We start from the raw sequence: 22,922 nt of genomic DNA on the forward strand, positions 1-22,922 counted from the left end.
AAAGGGTTGGTCTATGAAATTCCTACCTAACTCAGGATATATATATATATATATATATATATATATATATATATATATATATATATATATATATATATATATATATATATTATTTTAATCACCCCCTGACCAAGTTGTCAAACTTGTATAAACTTTGCTACTTAGCTTCGTTTATTACGTTGTTTAAGTATATAGCCTTAGTATGTGTTCTCTCTCTCTCTCTCTCTCTCTCTCTCTCTCTCTCTCTCTCTCTCTCTCTCTCTCTCTCTCTCTCTCTCGAACCGAGGGAGGGGCGTCTTGAATACATGTGCTTGAGGTGTCTTTCTTCACCACGGCCGCTGCCCTGCCCTGCCCTGTGCCCGCCGCCGTCAGGAAGGCTGGAGGGCGCCCCAGGCCTACGGGGCGCCCCATCTTCTGGGATCGATACCGCCCCCCACCCCCACCCACTCCGGGATCCAACACGTATAGATCGTGTTTACGTCGTGTTATCATATACATCGGGGGGAGCACAAGGCAGAAGAGGGATTACCCACTGCAGGTCCGTATTTCTGGCGGCGGCTTGACGTGCGCGTGCACATGTGTGCGTCCGTGTGCACCCAGGGGCCCCCGTGTAGGTGTGAGCGATAACCCTGCCCTCTGGCGGGTGGTCGAGGAAGCCCCGTGCGCGGTGCAATGGGGTGCTCCACCAGCGCGGGGGCCCGACTCAGAGTCAAAAAAGAAAGACACACACACACTCTCCCACTCACACACACACACACACACGAAGGCCTCCTCTGTCTCTTCCCTCCTCCTACTCTTCTCTCCTCATTTCGCGCCCAAAGGCAGGAAGCTACGGCGGCAGCAGCTGGTGTGAGAGGGAGGGAAGAGCAGCAGCTCCTCCTCCTAACTCCTCCTGCTGGTGGTGGTAGGGTTGGCAGCGGTGTGTGTGTGTGTGTGTGTGTGTGTGTGGTGACTGTGGTTGGAGGAGGGAGGAGGAGGAGGAGGAGGACGCGGCAACGCTGTGAGCAAGGCGGAGGGGTTCTGAGCCCAGCTCCGCCACAGTCGCTGTTCTCAGCTCATCACCTGAGGTCGTGGAGGTAGTAGAGAGACCCGATCGAAAAGGACGAGGCGAGACGACCAGACACACCCCCAACCTACCCTTCCTTTCTCTCTCTCTCTCTCTATCTCTATCTTTATCTCTGTATCTCTATCTCTCACACACCGGTTCTCCCTCTCTCTCTCTCTCTCGCTCACCCTCCCCGTCGTCTCGAACCACTACCACCACCACCTACCCCCACTCCCCTCCCTCACCCCCGCCACGCGCTTATTGGTCCGTCATTACACATGCAGGCACCGCAGACCTTCTTCTTCTTCTTCTTCTTCTTCGGAGGGTCTATGACGCGCGCCTGGTGACGTAACCCGAGCCTCGTAAGGTCGACTCCGCCCCCCTCCATTTTTTTTTCTCTCTCTCCCTCGTTGCCTACATTAGCATATAGCGCCTCTTCAGGCCCCGCGCGCGCGAGAGAGGGAGAGAGCGAGCGGGCGCGCGCGCCCTGCAAGTGTCCCCGTGCAGGAACTAGTGGTGAATAACATTATAAACATTGACCTCCCTCCTCCTCCCCATATATACACACCTCTCTTTTTCTCTTTCTCTCTCTCTCTCCCTATCTCTCTCTCTCTCTCTCTCTCTCTCTCTCTCTCTCTCTCTCTCTCTCTCTCTCTCTCTCTCTCTCTCTCCCCTCGACGAGATGTTGGATCATGAATAACAAAGCCGTTCCTGTTCTTTCAGTTTTGTTCATTGTATCGGTGGTGGTGAACGACGGACCCCCTCCCCCCTGAAAGCTAAGTAAGGGGAATGGACTCAGGACCCAGACAAATGTGGCACGGATTCGGCTCCCACATTCCCTTTAACCAATGTTGAAAAAGAGGAAGAAAGAAAAAAAAAAGGGGAAAAGGACTCTTTGCGCTTCTGCATCCAAGAAAGGGAATAGTTAATCCAGACGTTGGAGTCATTGAATTGATAAAGTACCTCCTACGAAAGCAGAGGAGGGGTGAAAAATAAATATATATATTCATATATATGTATATGTACACACGACGTCATTGTTCGTGAACACGACGCAGTGGAAGTATGTCGTAAGGATCCCGGGTTATCGCTGGCATAATACAACGTCGTAAGATAAAAAAAAATGATAATATTCTGGTGACATTTCATTTCATGTGGTGATTGCCCTGGTGACTTGAGCATTTATAAAGGTAACTGTTGATGGCTCGTTGGAAAGGTGGTGTGTTGGTTTGTCTGTATGAGACACGTCTTTGATACCTGGAAAAGACATAGATATATATATATATTTTTTTCTTGTTGTTATTGTTGTTCTCTTTTGATACACGTTGGACTGCTTTATAGGCCAGGACCTTGAAAACCATATCAGCATCAAAACTTGAAGATTTTGCGGGGGAATTGAGCGGACTTGACCAACACATATCATTTTGGAAAAGCTGAGATGGAAGGTTTTTGAAATAGACATAGACATGATCGCGTGATTGGCCAACCTTTCCCAGGGAATGCATGTGGTGTATAACTTAATTCCTGTGGGGAAATTTGAAATATTGAAAAGGATGTGCAACTGGTTAATAGTAGCAATAATAAAGTTAAGGAAAAGAATGAAAAGGTAATTTGACTGAAATCTTGTTGAATCGTCCCTTAGCAAAAAAGTTGGAACATAATTACAGTTGGGCGAAATTATAGGAAAAAAAAGATTATGACTGAGGAAGAAATGTAAGAACTTAAAAGGAAAAATTCAAGATATCTTTTGGCATAAGTTTACGTACGAGACAAGGGAAGGCCACCGTAGCGGGGTGCTCTTGAGACAAGGCTGGTGCAGAGTCGTAGTTGTCTACATTGTCCTCCACAGCGTCACCAGGATGGACAGTGACCCCCCGGGCAGTAAGTCCCCTGCACCTGGTGACCTCGTAATTACCCGGGCGGCCCCGCGGCACCATCCCCCACGACCTGTCCGCTCCTGGAGGAGGCGTGTGTGTTGTGTCTAGCCCCTCGGACTAGCCTAAGGTGGGAGGAGAGAGAGAGAGAGAGAGAGAGAGAGAGAGAGAGAGAGAGAGAGAGAGAGAGAGAGAGAGACCCTACCCAAGTCCCTCCGTTGTAGAGGTGGAATAACTCATTCATCTCACCCCCCCCCCCCCTCTCCTTACCTCCCATCTCTATCCCCCCCTTCTCTCCTCACCCCCCACCCCCCCCAAGGAAGTTCTACAGAGGAGAGAAGGAGGCATTGTCTCTCTCTCCCTCTCAAGGGAAAGGGAGAGACAGATGTCTCTCATCCGCTCCATGAGAGCCTTACATGCTCACGTACGAATGTGAGTGTGGACACATACACACACACACACACACACACACACATATATATATATATATATACATCTACATATATATATATATACCTCCTCCTCTTCCTCTTCCCCCTCCTCCTCTTCCCCCTCCTCCTCCTCCACCTCCTCCTCCTCCCTCTCCTCCTCCTCCTCCTCCTCCTCCTCCTCCTCCTCCTCCTGTCGCGGACTCACACAGGAGAAAAGCCCCACCAGCGAGCGAGTGGCCGCCGCCGACACCAGCGGCAGCTGTACTGGGTAATCGCCTCCGTTGACTCTCCTCGCCGACGGAAGAGCACAAGGGAGAGTGTACTTCACGACTCCCTCCCTCTCCCTCCCTCACCTTGGAAGCCTATAGGAGAGTCTTCACCCTCTCACTCTCCAGCGAGAGGACTTAGCGAGGAGAGGCAGACTCGCCCTCCACCGTCGCGGAAAACGCTAGGAAAAGGGGGTAAGTGTGATGTCAATCCTTTTTTTTTTTTCTTTCTTTCTTTTTTTTTTTTCTTTTTTGGCAAGTCGTGTTTTCCTCGTCATTCACCTTCGCGTGACGTTCATCTGTTTTTGCCATTATGGTATCGTCTTCCTATTTATCTCCCCCTCCCTCGCGCCTCCTGCTACATCTTGTACATGACGTATTTTGTTTACAATGCTCTATTCTTACGTGGCTTCTTTATGTATATATATATATATATATATATATATATATATATATATATATATATATATATATATATATATATATTTCTCTCTGTTTATGAGGTAGATTGGAAGATATTGGGACGTGGCGCATGGTTAGTTCTCTGTTGGTTTAATGAACACGTTTTAAGAGCGGTGGATCATGTGGTTTAGTTGTGTTACTGATTGGTTTATCAAGATTTTTTTTTTTATTATTTCTTCGCTGTTGGTTTCTGTTGTCCTAACCTGTTGGCACTGCTCACAGCACTGTACGCACCTCGTATCACTGTTGATATTCTGTGAGCTTCATTGTGGCACTGCTCACATCACATCCTTGCCTGTGTCACTGTTTTCCTCCTGCAGGCCTAATTGTGGCACTGTTGGCATCCTGTAGTGCTTGCTCGTGGCACTGTGACATCCTGTGGGCATAGTTGTGGCACTGTTGACACTGTGGGCCTACTTGTGGCACTGTTGACACTGTGGGTCTACTTGTGGCACTGTTGACACTGTGGGCCTACTTGTGGCACTGTTGACACTGTGGGTCTACTTGGCACTGTTGACATCCTTTAGACATACCCTTGGCACTACTGACATCCTGTAGGCATGATTGTGGCACTGTTGACACCTTGATGATCTACATGTGGCACTGTTTACATCATGTAGTCCTACATATGGCACTGTTCACGTGCTGTAGGGCCACATTTGGCACCGCTGACCTTCCCAGTTGACACTGGGACTGTGTTAAAACTATGTTGAATTAGTCTGTTACGTAGTCAACACTGGGACTGTGTTAACCTATGTTGAATTAGTCTAGTACCGAGTTAACACTGGGACTATGTTAACCTATGTTGAATTAGTCTAGTACCGAGTTGACACTAGGACTATGTTAAACTAGCCTAGTACCTAGTTAACACAGGGACTGTGTTAACCTATGTTAAATTAGTCTAGTGCCCAGTTCAAGTGTCTGTTGACGACCCAAGGAAGGTGTTAAACTGTCTGTCCATATTCCTTTGGACTTAATGAATATGTAAATTATATGTGCCTGTTACTAACTTTGGGTCTAAATATATATATATATATATATATATATATATATATATATATATATATATATATATATATGTGTGTGTGTGTGTGTGTGTGTGTATTTTTTTACATTGCGTTTCATACTTCGTGAAGGCCAGAATGACACATGATGATGATCATGGTGATGATAATGATTACAATGATAATGATATTAATGATGATGCTAATAGTAATAATGATATTGATATTTGGTTCCTTTTTATCATCATCAACATTATTATTATTAATTATTGTTATCATTATTGTAGTTTTTGTTATTATTATTATTATCGATGTTATTATTATTATTAGTAGTATTAGTATTATTATTATTTCTATTATTATTATTATTATTATTATTATTATTATTATTATTATTATTATTATTATTTCATTATTATTATTATTATTATTATTATTATTATTATTATTATTATTATCATTATTATTATTATTATTATTATTTCCATTATTATTATTATTATTATTATTATTATTATTATTATTATTATTATCATTATTATTATTATTATTAGCATTGTTAATTACGAGCATCTTGTCATTACAGTCGTTATTAAAGTCCTTATCATTATCAATATAGCATAACGAAAATGATGGTCCTAGTTACTTCTTGAAACATCCGGTGTAGCCAGCAACCGGAAATGGACCGTCGTATCCGGTGTTCGAGACGCTTTGGATAATTTCGGATAAATGGGAGGTGGGGGGAGGGGGGTTAGACCGCGGTCATTGGTCCTTGCATTAGGGTCCAGTCGGTTCTTAAGACGTCCGGTTAAGGAGGTATACCGGCACTGGACCGGATGATGTTGAGGCCGTTTCCTGTTCTTATCCGGAGGCGGAGGACCGGTGACCCCGGATGAGTGATGCTGTAGTGTGTGTGTGTATGTGTGTTTTATCCGGACACCACATATACGTACGGCGAAACCGGATGAACAAGTGCTGCTGCCGCTGCCTGCCTTAACCGAACGCTCTGGCACGATACTCGTAGAGTCCTGATTGATTGGCTAATCCGGACGTATATCGCCACTAATATTCTGGTATCGACAATGATATTCTGCTATGTGGGCACGAATATTCGAATATGAGCATTCCGCATGGGCACGAATATTCGAATAGAAGCAATGATATTCTGGTTTTGGCACTAATGTTCTTTCATCGGCACAGATAATCTGTTATTGGCACTGATATTCGGGGAGCAGCGCCGATATTTTTATATCTCCGCAGGTACTTGACTTACGGCACCAGTATTTGGGTATCGGCTGCGATATTCAGGAATTGGCAAGGATATTTGAGTACCAGGAATCACATTGAGATATCAGCGCCTGTCCTTTGATATTGATACCTGAATATCGACACTGATATATATATATATATATATATATATATATATATATATATATATATATATATATATATGTGTGTGTGTGTGTGTGTGTGTGTGTGTGTGTGTGTGTGTGTGTGTGTGTGTGTGTACATAAGGGGGGCAAAAAAAGACCGTTCAAATTGTTGAGGTACAAGTTTGTTGAGCGTGCCTGGTAAAGAGAATAGGAGGGTGGTGATCGGAAGGGTTGGTGTGACATGCACAGACCATCAGACTTGGGGAGAGACAGAGAGAGGAGCAGATGTGTGGCCTCAAGAGCTGTCGAGGACGCGTGGACCGGGTGCTTGCTTTGGAAGATGCACGTGCGTGAGGAATACGTAGAGGAGGGGAGTGCCTTGTGTGTGGTGTCTGTGAAGTCGTCGTTGGAGAACGTGTCATATGGACGACAGAGAAGCCCTTTTGGATGATGCTACGGATGTGATGGGGGGAGGGTTTTTCCCATGAGAGTGAGGCACGTGGGCGAGTAGGAAGGGAGGAGCATGAGTGGTTCCCCCGTGTTATGCTGGCCCTGAATCAAGGGGTATGTGATGTCACCGTGGTCGTTTGATCTACTGCCGACGAGGTGATAAAGGAGGGTAAATTGCGTTGGGTCTTGGATGTAAAGATTAGCCTACTGTGTGCAGGTGTTGTGTTTGTTGTGGGGATGTGCACTGGAGATGAACCAGTTGCTTTTTGCAGATGACACCGCTCCGGTGGCAGACTCCAGGGAGAGGATTGCAGAATCTGGTGGCAGAGTTTGGGAAAGTGGGCAAAATATTTTGAGAGTTGGTGGGAAGAGTAAGGTAATGTTGTGTAACGTGGGAGTGAGACAGGATATTTTGATTGATTTTTTAAGAAGTGAGGAGAACCTGGAAGAAGTGGAGTGCTTCCCTATTGTGTTAATCCTCAATGGCCAAGTCAGGGGCTAGGCCCTTATTCCAAAAGAGTCGTACCGTCGTGCTAATAGGTCGCGCCGTCGTGTTCAGCGGTCGTGCTCCTGTGTCGTGCACTGAAAGAACCTATGTACATAAAACAAAGCAATACAGCGAGACACGCAACGTTTATACACGCACGCTAGTACGCACGCGAGTGCGCTGGGGAAGGGGGGGGGGGACACTGTGCGGCCCGAAACCATCGCGAAGTATTACGACAGCGACGTAAACATGCACGTAAAGACGACCGCCGCGACGTTATCAAGGCAGGCAGGCGAGAAGAGAGAGAGCGCATGCGGGTAATGAAGACGTTGTCCACGATAGCGTGCCGCTGATCGGAGGGCAACGGAGACAGTGCAGGTGACTGGATGGATGAAATGACGATGAAATTTTACACACACACACACACACACACACACACACACACACACACACACGATAGTTAATGATGCAGGTTTTCATCCCCTTCAAGAGAGAGAGAGAGAGAGACCCGGCAAGTCATTTTATTTTTTTTTTTTTTTAGCTTGTGTCGCCCTCATGTCAAGGAGGGAGACGGAGTCCTTCCCTGTTCCGTGACTCTGTGGAGACGCGTTGGAAATGGCGCGAGGTGTGAGTCGTATGTAGGCTTGAGGAATATATACGTAGAGAGAGGAGGGGAACCCTCTACGGGAATTCAAAAATATCACCAGAACGTAAAATATAGACGAGACATACATCAGAATTTCCATTTTCTTCTCTAATTCAGACCTGGCGAAAGTGGAGAGTGGTGTACCCGCAGGTGCTCTTTACTTTGAGCCTTCTGCTGTTGTTCTCCATGTGTATATAACAAGAATCCCCCCCCCCCCATTGAGGCGACTGAATTATTCTGTTGTGTGCAGGTTATATATATATATACATATATATATATATATATATATATATATATATATATATATATATATATATATATATATATATATATATTCCTATGAGTCCACGGGAAAATGAAGCACGATAAGTTCCAAGTGCACTTTCTTGTAATAATCACATCACCAGGGGGAGATACAAGAAGGAAATATAACAGGCATGGCTTTAAGCCTCTCTCTCTCTCTCTCTCTCTCTCTCTCTCTCTCTCTCTCTCTCTCTCTCTCTCTCTCTCTCTCTCTCTCTCTCTCTCCTGCTTTCAGTAAACAGGAGATTTACTTCATTTAGATATGATCCCACGTAAGTTTATATAACATCCCCAAATTGGCCACAGACTTGCATAGGGGTAATGGGACCCTTCGAGCGATATAAGCTTATATGTAAGGTGTTATATGAAGGTATATAATCACTAGAAGGAATGGGATGGTTTAGTCAACAGGTCGGGGATTTTTCATACGATATTTTGTGATTTATTTAACGAGTAGAGCGCATGCGGCAATGAAGCCCAGCTGCTTGCTCGATGGTGATTGGTCGTGATCTGAGCGTGGGGGAGTCGCCTGATGCCTCCGGCTTGATGGCGATTGGTGGCTTAGGATGAAGTGGGAGGAGACTAATCGTGTTTGTCTTTCGCGACTTGTAACACTGTTGGTTGATTTCGTAGATGGGGAGGAGCCTGATATTTTGTAATATCTATAACATTTGAATAACTGGAAATAAAGGTAATTCTTTTAATGTAATTATTTTCATCAAACTAATGAAAAATGGATATTATGTATAAGATTAGTTGAAGAGGGTTTTTGACTCCCAAACAAGAAGAGGGAAAAGCGTAGAAATATTCTCTATCATCCATCATGTCTAATTAACAGGCGGAAGTAAAGTTATGGTAATATGTTGGTTAAGAACAGGTTGAACAAAAAGTTATTATGATATGTTGGCCGGGAACCGGTTGAGCAAAAAAGTTATAGTCATATGCTGGTTAAGAACAGGTTGAACAAAATGAAAGTTATTGTAATATAATGGTTAAGAACAGGTTGAACAAAAAAGGTATAGGAATATGTTGGTTGAGAACAGATTGAACAAAAAAAAAAAGTTATAGTAATATGTTGGTTATAGTAATCTGTTGGCTAGGAACAGATTGAAGAAAAGATGTTATAGTAACAAGTTAGGAACAGGTTGAAGAAAAGATGTCATAGTAACAAGTTAGGAACAGATTGAACAAAAGATGTTATAGTAACAAGTTAGGAACAGGTTGAACAAAACAAAAGTTATAGTAATAAATTGGTTAGGAAAGATTTCCCTTATTGTTAGCCAGACGAGAATTATACAGAGAGGCCAATGATCGTTCCCTTGATGCCGGAATCTTATTGGTGGAGCAGAGTAGTTACAAGCATGTGATGCCTAGTTAGTCGTCTGCGCTGACAGCCATTGGCCTTCCGGGTGGTTAACGACCCCCCCCCCCCAAACGATGGGTTGCATTGGTCGTCGTTACATGGCTGTGCGCGCTGCAGCACTTCAACTCTTACCACCCACCCACACCCCTTCCCGTCTGCACCGCGAAACGCAGCAGGGGAAGTAGTAATGCCTGCGTCAGACCGCCGAGGCAAAGCAAGCGTCGTTCGCCGGAGCTTGTGATGATGGTTAATGAGACGATCCATGAACCACCGCTTCGTCCGCCCGCAGCCCCGACCCCATACGTTACTGCCGGCGAGGTACTCAGGCGCGTCCCAGACGCAAGTGGCACGCAATTGTTGCGTATGATTCCCGGCGACGCATCATCACCCCCTCCCTCTCTCTCCCCCCCCCTCCCCCCTTCGTTGCAAATTGCTTTCCACCCCCTCCCCCCCCACCAAAGCCCCCCTCACCCCCGTTTCCTCACCATCAACAGCAATGAATTTTCTCGTTGGCTCACTACCCCTCCCTACCTACCCATCAGCTCCCCAACAACCCCACCCTTCCACATTTCCCCTCCCCCCTCCTCATCCGTCTCTCTCTCTCTCTCTCTCTCTCTCTCTCTCTCTCTCTCTCTCTCTCTCTCTCTCTCTCTCTCGTCTGGCCCCGTCCCTGGGAAAGAGTGGGTGGGAAGAGGTGGATGGGTTCCACACCCCCCCCCCCCCCCTTCCTTATCGCACACCTACACACGCTCACGGTCCCCATGACAGAGGCCGCGCTCGGCGTCCGGCAGAGGAGACGAATGGCGGGCCGACCGGACCACAGTTGGCCTGACGAGGTCATGATGATTGGTTCACGGCTGACCTGGTCTGTCCCTCACACACACACACACACACACACACACACACACACACACACACACACACACACACACACTTTTAGGCCTGTGGTCCCGCCCGGTGGACGTGGTGGGCTTCCTGGGCGCTGCTGGAGCCTCCCCCGCCCCTCTATAAAAGGGGTTCCAGGGGTAAGAAGGTAAACCGGTGTGGTTGTGCGGGCGCGACACTCGCCCTCCAAAGTCTATGGTCGAGGGTTCGACTTCCACTCCCGACCGGCTCTCTCTCTCTCTCTCTCTCTCTCTCTCTCTCTCTCTCTCTCTCTCTCTCTCTCTCTCTCTCTCTCTCTCTCTGACCAAGGTCGTCTCAGCGTAAGATCAGGAAAAAAGGTCCTTGGGGGAGGGGGGGTGGGTCAGGTCTCCTCCTACCCCTGGTAAAAGGGGGGGGGGGGGCATATTCATGTATCTTTCCTTCCTTCAAATATCTCTAATTTTTTCCTTTTTTCCCAGCCAGGATGATAGTGTTATGATGGTGAGAATGATAAGTGGTGAGATTGATCGTGTAGTGATGGTGATGGTGAAGAGTGTTGTGATGGTGAGGATAGTGTTGTGATAGTGACGAGGATAGTGTAGTGATGGTGAGTATGATAGTGTCGTGATGGTGATGGTGAGTATGATAGTGTTGTGATGGTGATGGTGATAGTATCGTGATGGTGATGGTGAATATGATAGTGTCGTGATGGTGATGGTGAATATGATAGTGTTGTGATGGTGATGGTGATAGTGTTGTGATGGTGATGGTGATAGTGTTGTGATGGTGATGGTGATAGTGTTGTGATGGTGATAGTGTTGTGATGGTGATGGTGAGGATAGTGAGTAACCACAACACTGAGGAAGATGACGGCTGTCACCATTTTACAATCCTGTTACGTGTTGTGTTACTGATATATAAGTGTACGTCATAACTAAAATTATATTTTCAGTGTATGAAAAAAAAAGTATTTCACGTATATTATATGAAAAAAAAATAATAATTAAACACCTTAGGGATTTATATCCCGGCTGGATATAAATCCTTCTTATCCTGGGATTAATATGAGGGCCAAGGGCGCGCACGTAGCCCCCTCTTGCACGGAGAGCCTCGTATCGTAGATCTTGATAAACCTGCACAATTTTTTCTGCTTTGAGGGCGTAACCCTCACACGAGGGCAGAGGGGGGGGGGGGATTATTATGTTCCCCCTACCCCCAATACCCCCCAAAAAACGGGTAATACGCACCTGACCTGACCTGACCTGACCTCTATGACACCCCGTGACTCCCTTCACTATCAGGTTCCGCCGCGAGTGTCACCATCGCGTGGTGTGTCACTATCACCTTCACTATCACCGCCGCAGGGGTGGGTCATTATCAGCGTGTCACTGTCGCCAGTAGTCTTATATATAGCATCACTTTCGCCGTCTTCACTATCGCCATAGTCACCATCATTGCTTTAGTGACCGTGATCACTATCACCATCATATTCACTATTAGCGCTGCCCCGCTCACCATCATCATCTTAATCAACTACGCCTGTCTTGTGTAGTTATATGTATTTATTTATTTATTTAGTGTACTTGATTACTCTTTCCCGCGTCAGCGAGGTAGCGCCAGGAAACAGACAAAGAATGGCCTATCTACTCATATATACAAATATATACACATAGACGCCAATACACGTGCTTATACGTACATCTGCATATACATATCAACATATACATACATATACATATATACACATGTACATATTCGTACTTGCTTGTCTTCATCAATTCCCTGCGCTACCCCCTGTGCTAATTAGAATAGGATTAACTTCTGCCTTAATAAGCCTTACTAATTAGCCAGGCTAACATCTACCTTAATTACCATTCTAATCATTCACACTAACTTTTTTTGCCTTGATTTGCGCACTAATTGGAGCCGAAATGCTCTCTTAATTACCGTAATGCATCATCAGATTTGAAATCCAAGTTGTTAATCAGCCAAAATCTGTTACTTCCAGATGACCATTCAACCCGATTTTGGAAGCTCAATGATGAATAGAAATCAGGTATATATGGAGAGAAATCTGTCTCATTAGAAATTGATCAGTAGAGAAATCAGCCAGAAATCTGTGAACTAGAAAACGGGTTACGTGGGAAATCTGTCTGGCCAGAAGTCAGCTGGATAATACGTAATCACAAGTCTTCCCTGTAAGGGTTTACGTCTGATTTCCCCAAGACCTAAATTTTTGCCTTGAAAGTTTACCTTAATGTCCTTAAGAGTTTCTTTTATTTCTTTACCTTCAAGTCATTAAGGTTTACCTTAATTTACTCAAGGCTCACATTCATATTCTCAAGGGTTTACCTTCATTCTTTTCAAGGTTTACCTCAAGGGTTCACCTTAATTTTTTTCAAGGTTTTACCTTATTTAAAGTCTTCCAGTACTTAGATAATCTTAAGGTTTACCTAATGACCTAAAGGTTTACTTTAAAGTCCTAGAGTACTTTGATAATCTCGAGGTTTATCTATCTATACCTTCATGGTTTACCTGAATGGTTTTAAGGTTTACCTGTAAACCAGCGCGCTGAGCTTAACTGTCTACCTTCTCATCTCAAACAATGAATTGTTTTCCTTTCACAGCGCAAGCTTCCTGCTCCTCTCAGCTTAAGCTGGAGTCAGGCTTTCGTCCAAACTACAAGAAAATACTAGATTAAGCTTTGAGAATTTTTCTTCCCTTCTCTCAGTATTTAAGAAGTCGTGTTTTATATCATATACGGTGTATGATTCTCTCACATATCGCTTTTTTGAGTTATATATATATATATATATATATATATATATATATATATATATATATATATATATATATATATATATATATATATATATATATATATAAAGACATTTGGTACACATGTGATTGTCCATTGGCTTGTACAATCACATGTTTACCAAATGGCGTCCTAGCTACGTTTCTTCGTTGTATATCAACTGACTGTCATATTTCTCTCTTGTGTCTCCCCTGATGATGTGATAATTACACGAAAGTGCGCTTGGGAACTTATCGTGTAAGTGCACTTGTTTACCAAATGGCGTCCTAGCTATGTAGTCTATTCGTTGTATATCAACTGACTGTTATATTTCATTCTTGTATCTCCCCCTGATGATGTGGTCATTGCACGAAAGTGCGCTTGGGAACTTATCGTGTTTCGTTGATCACGCGCTCAAATGTGATCTCTTTCAATTTATATATATATATATATATATATATATATATATTTTTTTTTTTTTTTTTTTTTTTTTATACTTTGTCGCTGTCTCCCGCGTTTGCGAGGTAGCGCAAGGAAACAGACGAAAGAAATGGCCCAACCCCCCCCATACACATGTACATACACACGTCCACACACGCAAATATACATACCTACACAGCTTTCCATGGTTTACCCCAGACGCTTCACATGCCTTGATTCAATCCACTGACAGCACGTCAACCCCTGTATACCACATCGCTCCAATTCACTCTATTCCTTGCCCTCCTTTCACCCTCCTGCATGTTCAGGCCCCGATCACACAAAATCCTTTTCACTCCATCTTTCCACCTCCAATTTGGTCTCCCTCTTCTCCTCGTTCCCTCCACCTCCGACACATATATCCTCTTGGTCAATCTTTCCTCACTCATTCTCTCCATGTGCCCAAACCATTTCAAAACACCCTCTTCTGCTCTCTCAACCACGCTCTTTTTATTTCCACACATCTCTCTTACCCTTACGTTACTTACTCGATCAAACCACCCCACACCACACATTGTCCTCAAACATCTCATTTCCAGCACATCCATCCTCCTGCGCACAACTCTATCCATAGCCCACGCCTCGCAACCATACAACATTGTTGGAACTACTATTCCTTCAAACATACCCATTTTTGCTTTCCGGGATAATGTTCTCGACTTCCACACATTTTTCAAGGCTCCCAAAATTTTCGCCCCCTCCCCCACCCTATGATCCACTTCCGCTTCCATGGTTCCATCCGCTGACAGATCCACTCCCAGATATCTAAAACACTTCACTTCCTCCAGCCTCTCACCATTCAAACTCACCTCCCAATTGACTTGACCCTCAACCCTACTGTACCTAATAACCTTGCTCTTATTGACATTTACTCTTAACTTTCTTCTTCCACACACTTTACCAAACTCCGTCACCAGCTTCTGCAGTTTCTCACATGAATCAGCCACCAGCGCTGTATCATCAGCGAACAACAACTGACTCACTTCCCAAGCTCTCTCATCCCCAACAGACTTCATACTTGCCCCTCTTTCCAAAACTCTTGCATTTACCTCCCTAACAACCCCATCCATAAACAAATTAAACAACCATGGAGACATCACACACCCCTGCCGCAAACCTACATTCACTTAGTCGCTGTCTCCCGCGTCAGCGAGGTAGCGCAAGGAAACAGACGAAAGAATGGCCCAACCCACCCACATTCACATGTATATACATAAACGCCCACACGCGCTCATATACATACCTATGCCTTTCAACGTATACATGCATATACGTATACAGACATATATATATGTACATATTCATACTTGCTGCTTTCATCCATTCCCGTTTCCTCACTCATTCTATTCTCCATGTGACCAAACCATTTCAAAACACCCTCTTCTTCTCTCTCAACCACACTTTTTTTTTTTTTTATTGCCACACATCTCTCTTACCTTTTCATTACTGACTCGGTCAAACCACCTCACACCACATATTGTCCTCAGACGTAGAGGCATGTATGTGTAAATGAGTCAGTGTAAGTGAATAAATGATAGAGGAGAAGGGGCACCTCCGCAACATGCAGTTACACACACACACACACGCACCAATCGCTCGCCTCCACCGGGATCCACTATTCATAGTGGGTGGAGGAGTGACCACTGGGGCCGGCCAACGGCGGTGGGCGTTGGTTTCCACTGGTAAAAAGTCACTCGCGTCTCTGCCACCCGCGAGGCCCTGTCTTGGGGCGGCTTGTGGGTGGGCGTGGCGCCGCCCAAGCTACTGAAATATTCCAGGGGTGGCTGGGAGAGAGAGAGCGGGCCTGGCTGGGCAATGGGAGGGGGGGGATGTGTGGTCTCTCTCTCTCTCTCTCTCTCTCTCTCTCTCTCTCTCTCTCTCTCTCTCTCTCTCTCTCTCTCTCTCTCTCTCTCTCTCTCTCTCTCGTTCCTTCCCTCCCTCATGATCATCATCATGATCATCATCATCATCATCAGTGGGTAATAAGGGTATTATAAGGGGTTTCAGTGAGGTGAGGTAGAATGACGCTTAGGTTCTAGGGCTGTAAGGGTCGATGTGTTCTAAAGCTGTTGGGTTAACTCGACCTTTATATGACGGCTTGAGTGCGGTGGTGTACGACCCTTGAGCACGGCGATGTACGACCCTTGAGAACGACTCTATGACCCTTGCACACGACGCTACACGACCCTTGGGTACGACAGTACGATCCTGGGTTGCGATTACAATCCTTGACCTAGGTCGTCTGAGCCAAGGGTCGTGCAGTCGCACTCAAGGATCGCACCGCCGTGCTCAGCGCTCGTGCCCCTCTGTTCAGAAGGCGTATCGCCGTGCTCAGAGGTCGTGCTGTCGTACTCAAAGGTTATGGGAGCCTTGAAGAATGTGTGGAAGTCGAGAACATTATCTCGGAAAGCAAAAATGGGTATGTTTGAAGGAATAGTGGTTCCAACAATGTTGTATGGTTGCGAGGCGTGGGCTATGGATAGAGTTGTGTGCAGGAGGATGGATGTGCTGGAAATGAGATGTTTGAGGACAATGTGTGGTGTGAGGTGGTTTGATCGAGTGAGTAACGTAAGGGTAAGAGAGATGTGTGGAAATAAAAAGAGCGTGGTTGAGAGAGCAGAAGAGGGTGTTTTGAAATGGTTCGGGCACATGGAGAGGATGAGTGAGGAAAGATTGACCAAGAGGATATATGTGTCGGAGGTGGAGGGAACGAGGAGAAGAGGGAGACCAAATTGGAGGTGGAAAGGATGGAGTGAAAAAGATTTTGTGTGATCGGGGCCTGAACATGCAGGAGGGTGAAAGGAGGGCAAGGAATAGAGTGGATTGGAGCGATGTGGTATACCGGGGTTGACGTGCTGTCAGTGGATTGAATCAAGGCATGTGAAGCGTCTGGGGTAAACCATGGAAAGTTGTGTAGGTATGTATATTTGCGTGTGTGGACGTATGTATATACATGTGTATGGGGGTGGGTTGGGCCATTTCTTTCGTCTGTTTCCTTGCGCTACCTCGCAAACGCGGGAGACAGCGACAAAGCAAAAAAAAAAAAAAAAAAAAATATGTATATATATATATATATATATATATATATATATATATATATATATACACTCGTGGTCAACTATTGGTCCTCTGGTCTTAAGGGAAGGGGGCGTCAGGGAGAAATAAACATTGGCCTCATTTACAGGCGCACACATCCAGTCTCCGACGCGCATATATCATGAACAGAAGAAACCAACCCACCTCTCGCCTTCCACAGACAGGCCACAAGGACCACTCTCTCTCTCTCTCTCTCTCTCTCTCTCTCTCTCTCTCTCTCTCTCTCTCTCTCTCTCTCTCTCTCTCTCTCTCTCTCTCTCCATGATGGTTTTTCTCCCACTCTTGGTCACCTCATAACATCTTCATCCCTAACATTATTCAGGGTCATGCACGCCCGCTTGCCTTCCTTAAATGCATGCAGGCAACTACATGACACGTAAGTAAGTCTCCCTCAGTCCGTCTTTGCAATAGATAGATAAATAGATAGATATATAGATAGATAGATAGGCAAATAGATGGATAGATAGATAGATAGTTAGTTAGGTAAATGGATAGATAGATAGATAGATAGATAGATAGATAGATAGACAAATGGATAGATAGGTATAGACATTCCGTAACCACACAGGTTTTGATATATATATTCACAATTACTATTTTCATGTAAGAAAGAAATGTCCAATTGGATGTTATGATATTCAGTAATGATACGTGATGAAGGTTTTGGTTGGAAGAGATTATAAGAAACATAAATTCAGAAAAAACAGAAAATCAATATCCTGTTTTATGGGATAAAAGGGATACTTATACTGGGATCCAAACATTGATTTTAAGGGCTTTGTGTTCCCTTAGCCATGGATTTTATAGTTTTACCATCCCATTGGTTACCGATTTTAGGGATGTACGATCCCTTTAAGTTTTGATTTTTAAGGGCATAAGATCCCCTTTGACATGGATTTTAAGGGACTGCTGTCTACTTTCCCCTTACTCTTTGATTTTAAGTCTATAATTCCCTTATATATTGTCTTTTAGGATCTTCTATCCACTTGCTTATGAAGGAGATGACAGAAGATTGACAAAGAGGATATATGTGTCAGAGGTGGAGGGAACAAGAAGAAGCGGGAGACCAAATTGGAGGTGGAAGGATGGACTGAAAAAAAGATTTTGAGCGATCGGGGCCTGAACATTCAGGAGGGTGAAAGGCGTGCACGGGATAGCGTGAATCTGAAGGATGTGGTATACTGGGGTCGACGTGCTGTCATTGAACTGAACGAGGGCATGTGAAACGGCCAAGTTAAACCATGGGAAGGTCTTTGATTCGTTGTCGTAGTAGTAGTAGTAGTCGTAGCATCATTATTATTCTACCAGCAGGAAAGAATGAGAGTGTTATATCCTTGTCTTGCTGACTGTTGCACAGACGTGGTCTGCTGCTGCTGCTGCTGCTGCTTGATAATAGAAGCGTTATCGCGGAAGACGCAACTTGCTTCCTCCTCTTTCTTATCAGATGTTACCTCGGCCCCGCACTAGAAATTGCTGGTAATTAATGTTATCTGGTGTACAGGATCCGCCACTCCGTGTGGGTAGCCATTCCACCCTCTGTGTGTGTCCGGGTTATATACTCTCTCTCTCTCTCTCTCTCTCTCTCTCTCTCTCTCTCTCTCTCTCTCTCTCTCTCTCTCTCTCTCTCTCTCTCTCTCTCTCTCAAACCCTATTTAGTAAGTTATTCATTTGCTATTTCATATTTTTTTTTCATCATAATCGCTTGAGCACGACGATACGACCCTTGAACACGACGGTACGACCCTTGAGCACGACGGTACGACCCTTGAGCACGACGGTACGACCCTTGAACACGACGGTACGACCCTTGAGCACGACGGTACGACCCTTGAGCACGACGGTACGACCCTTGAACACGCCTGTACGACCCTTGAACACGACGTTACGACCCTCGAGCACGACGGTAAGACCCTTGAGTACGACTAAAGAGTCGTTCCGTCGTACTCAAGGAGCTGATATCAAAGGGTCGTCAACGCAGCATCTCATAAACTAGATTTCCCGTCTTAGAAATGTTCGTTCGATTGACTGGAAAATGTTGATGTTAACAATGTTTTTAGTGAGTCGGAATTACTTGTTTTTTGTTGTTGTTGTTGTCGCCCTTGAATTGTCTTTGTTTATTTCAATATCGCCTGTGTTTACTTTGATTTTTTTTGTTTTGTTATATCAACATTTCTTTCTACATTCGTTTGTTTGTTTGTTTAGAGTTTGTTACTCTTAGTCGTTTGTGATGTTACTGATATTTGTTTGGTCGTTAATGTTAATGTTATTGTTATTGTGTTAACGGAAGAGTGCGTTGTACAATATCAGTAAAGTGTACAGTGTGATACAAATGCGGTATACGATGTTGTACAAGTGCAGTGTACATTGCGGTACAGGTACAGTGTACAGTGTAGTCCAAGTACAAGGTACGTAGTGGTACACGTACAGTGTACAGTGCCGTACGAGTACAGTGTGCAGTAAGGCATGAGGCACGTGGTTGGCCCGGTCATATAGTAATCCCATAGGGGGGGTGAGGTGTTGTGTCGTGTGAACAGCTGTCGCTCGGGTTTCCTGTTATACTAACTGTGGTTAGGTATTGCCACCTCTAACTACCACACCAAACCCCACTCGTCTGCCTGCCTCTCTCTCTCTCTCTCTCTCTCTCTCTGGGTCGTAGTTATTAGCATCCCTAACTGCCTCTCTCGCTTTCTCCCTTTCTGGGTCTAACTGCCTCTCAGTGGGTATAGTTACTATCTGTTGTGATTCATTTGCCTCTCTTTGGTTGTTACTATCACCCCTCCCCCCCCTCTCTCTAACTACCTTCTTTCGCTGGGGGGATGGGGTGGTAGTTATGATTCTAACTGCCTCTCTCTCTCTATGGGTGTAGTTAATACTATCCCTAACTTCCTCTCTCATTAGGTATAGATAGTATTATACTTAACTAACTACCTGTTCCAGCCAAAAGGATTGAATTGGTCGTTAAGTTATAACCCACAAATATGGCCTTGTTTCTGAGGGACATTTTATTATTAACTAATGTTTCGTGGTAAAAGGCTTCCTGTGACCTTTTAAAGATATCTAGTGAGAACTTTTAAGATTTTGTGCCTTTTTTCTTAAGGTGTTAATTGGATAAAAAAAAAAAAGAACTGTATGGTTCAATGAGAATAGACAAAAATTAAAGAGAGAAGAAAGTTGAGAGAGCTGAGTTACAGGGGAAAGGTTTGGAGACCATAGATCTGTCGTCCGTGGAAGACAGAAGAGCCAGGGGTGACCTGATCACAGGCTTTACGATCCTCAACCAATAAGGCCAAATTATTAACGATTACAATAAGGTCATTTGGGCCGATAATTGATCGTTACAATGTTTTTTTTTTTGGGGGAGGGGGGCTGATACACAACAGGAAGTGTTGACTGTATGTGGACGACCGAACCCGTTTCACTATAACGAGGCGTCTTCCTCCCCCCTCCCCAGGGTGGGAGGGAGGGATTCGAACAAGTGTGACTGGCTTTCTATATTTAGAGGTGATTGTGGGAGTGGCTGGGTAGCGTATCATCAAGGATTTTGTGGTTAAAGCGTAGCCCTTACGAGATCCTCTCTCGTATGCAAATTCTCGCCATTTATCTCCCGCTAACTAACGTTCATGCTCGTGTTTGTGTTTCCCCCATTCTCCCTTCCTCGTGTCCTCGTGCCCTCGTGTTTGCGTGAGGATGAACGCCGTCAGCAGCGTCTGAGTCCAGAGTCTCGCGTTTGTTTGTCTTGGTCCCCTTGCTGGGTGGTGCAGTCTCCGTTACCTCCCCCTCACGTTCCTCATGACTTGGGCATCATCTGCAAACACTGTGTGTGTGTGTGTGTGTGTGTGTGTGTGTGTGATGACAGTGGCGATAGTGTTCATCGTTTAAAGACACTTAAATTATCTCTGAGACACCTGTTTAAATGCAATCAATAAACCTTAGAAGAAATTTTTTTACATATAGAAGTGGTGGAAATTTTCGCTCGTCTCTTTCAAAGTCAAATTGAATTGCACATTTAGCGAGGATGTAAAACACCACGCCGTTTATATTGGCGTTTATATATCACGACGTGTGACGTGGCGTTTTTTTTTTTTTTTATCCAGCGTTTTATGATGAGAGGATCGGCGTTTTGTGGTTTCTGAAACAAAAAGGCTGAATGTGGGTTTCCCCTTTTGTTATCATTCCTGAATGTATGTATAAAAACTCTCTCTCTCTCTCTCTCTCTCTCTCTCTCTCTCTCTCTCTCTCTCTCTCTCTCTCTCTCTCTCTCAAGTGATTTCCTTAATCCTCTTTTTTAAGGATGAAAATTTTAAAAACAAAAAATAGAGACCATCTTAGTGGAGAACCATGACACTGACCATAACAGACCATGGTAGAAACTATGACACTGACTATAGACCATCATAAGAGACCATGGCACTGACCATAACAGACCATCGTAGAAACCATGACATTGACCATAGACCAGCATAAGAGACCATGGCACTGACCATAACAGACCATCGTAGAAACCATAACACTGACCATAGACCAACATAGAAACCACGACAGTGAACATAACAGACCATCATAAGAGGCCATGACACTGAACATAGAAACCATGACACTGAACATAACAGACCATCATAAGAGACCATGACACTGAGCATAACAGACCATCATAAGAGACCATGACACTGAACATGACAGGAATCAAGACGGACCATGACAGAGATGGCGCGTGAGAATATGACAGAAGCCATGTGATAGTCACCATGACAGATCATGACAGCGCATGGCAATCACGGTGACAAGGACCATAAGGGCGTCGGGCATAGACTGCAGGGGCAGTAGTCTGACCCTTGTGGTATCCACACACTGCCCCCCCCCCCCCGCCCACACCCACATTCCCCACGCCCACACCTACAGTTCTCCTCCCACGCCCGCGGGCCCCCGCCCACACACACACGGTCCCCTCACTCACGCACACGGTCCCCGCCCACACCCATTGTCCCCCGCCCTCGACCACGGGCCCCCGCCTACGCCCACAGTCTCCAGCCCACGCCCACAGTTCCCCGCCCACACCCACACACACACACACAGGACACGCCCACGACCGTGTTTGGACGAGGGTCGCTACCACCTCTGTGGCCACAGCTATACTGCCTCCAAAGCTACAGCACATCCACCACAGCTGCCAAACACCCACCAGAATTATCTAACACAGCTGCAACGAGGCCACCACAGCTACAGCATGGCCACCACAGCTACAACGAGGCCAGCACAGCTGCAACACCGACACCACAGCTACAACACCGACACCACAGCTACAACACCAACACCACAGCTACAACGCGGCCACCACAGCTACAGCATGGCCACCACAGCTGCAACACCGACACCACAGCTACAACACCGACACCACAGCTACAACACCGACACCACAGCTACAACGCGGCCACCACAGCTACAACACGGCCACCACAGCTACAACGAGGCCAGCACAGCTGCAACACCGACACCACAGCTACAACACCGACACCACAGCTGCAACGAGGCCACCACAGCTACAACACGGCCACCACAGCTACAACACGGCCACCACAGCTGCAACACCGCCACCACAGCTACAACACGGCCACCACAGCTAGAAAGCTAATACGACGATGATGAAGAGGGGGATGCTGGTGAAGTTAAAGCTATATATAAATAGCTCCTGTAGCTGTGGTGGTGGGCGTGGCTTGTGGCAACCAAGGGTGGGGGGATGAGCAGGTGGGGGGGGGTGTGTCCTTCGACTGGAGGCGACCAGTTAGATGACTGGCACGTGACTCCTCCCGAACTGACTGTTACTCGGTGTTAACGACTGTTACTTGATGAGCGTTACCTGGTGTTGTTACGTGACGTGACTGTTACTTGATGATGAGCGTTACCTGGTGTTGTTACGTGACGTGACTGTTACTTGGTTTTGAGTGTTTCTTGATGACTGTTACTTAGTGTTGCCTGTTACCTGG

At 45.4% G+C, this 22,922-nt stretch overlaps 1 protein-coding gene across 3 annotated transcripts in view; it reads left to right on the forward strand.

Moving 5' to 3' along the window:
• Positions 1-3,543: 3,543 nt before the first annotated feature.
• LOC139746255 (uncharacterized) overlaps positions 3,544-22,922 on the forward strand; it is a 367,928-nt gene continuing 348,549 nt past the window's right edge. Inside the window, exon 1 of one of the 3 annotated variants that reach the window (XM_071657280.1) lies at positions 3,544-3,811. The gene's annotated coding sequence lies outside the window, so the exon portion shown is untranslated. The remainder of the gene's footprint in view (positions 3,812-22,922) is intronic. The other 2 variants (XM_071657278.1, XM_071657277.1) reach the window with 2 other exon arrangements.

Source organism: Panulirus ornatus, chromosome 64 (genome assembly GCF_036320965.1).
Source record: "Panulirus ornatus isolate Po-2019 chromosome 64, ASM3632096v1, whole genome shotgun sequence".
Taxonomy (NCBI): Eukaryota; Metazoa; Arthropoda; class Malacostraca; order Decapoda; family Palinuridae; genus Panulirus; species Panulirus ornatus.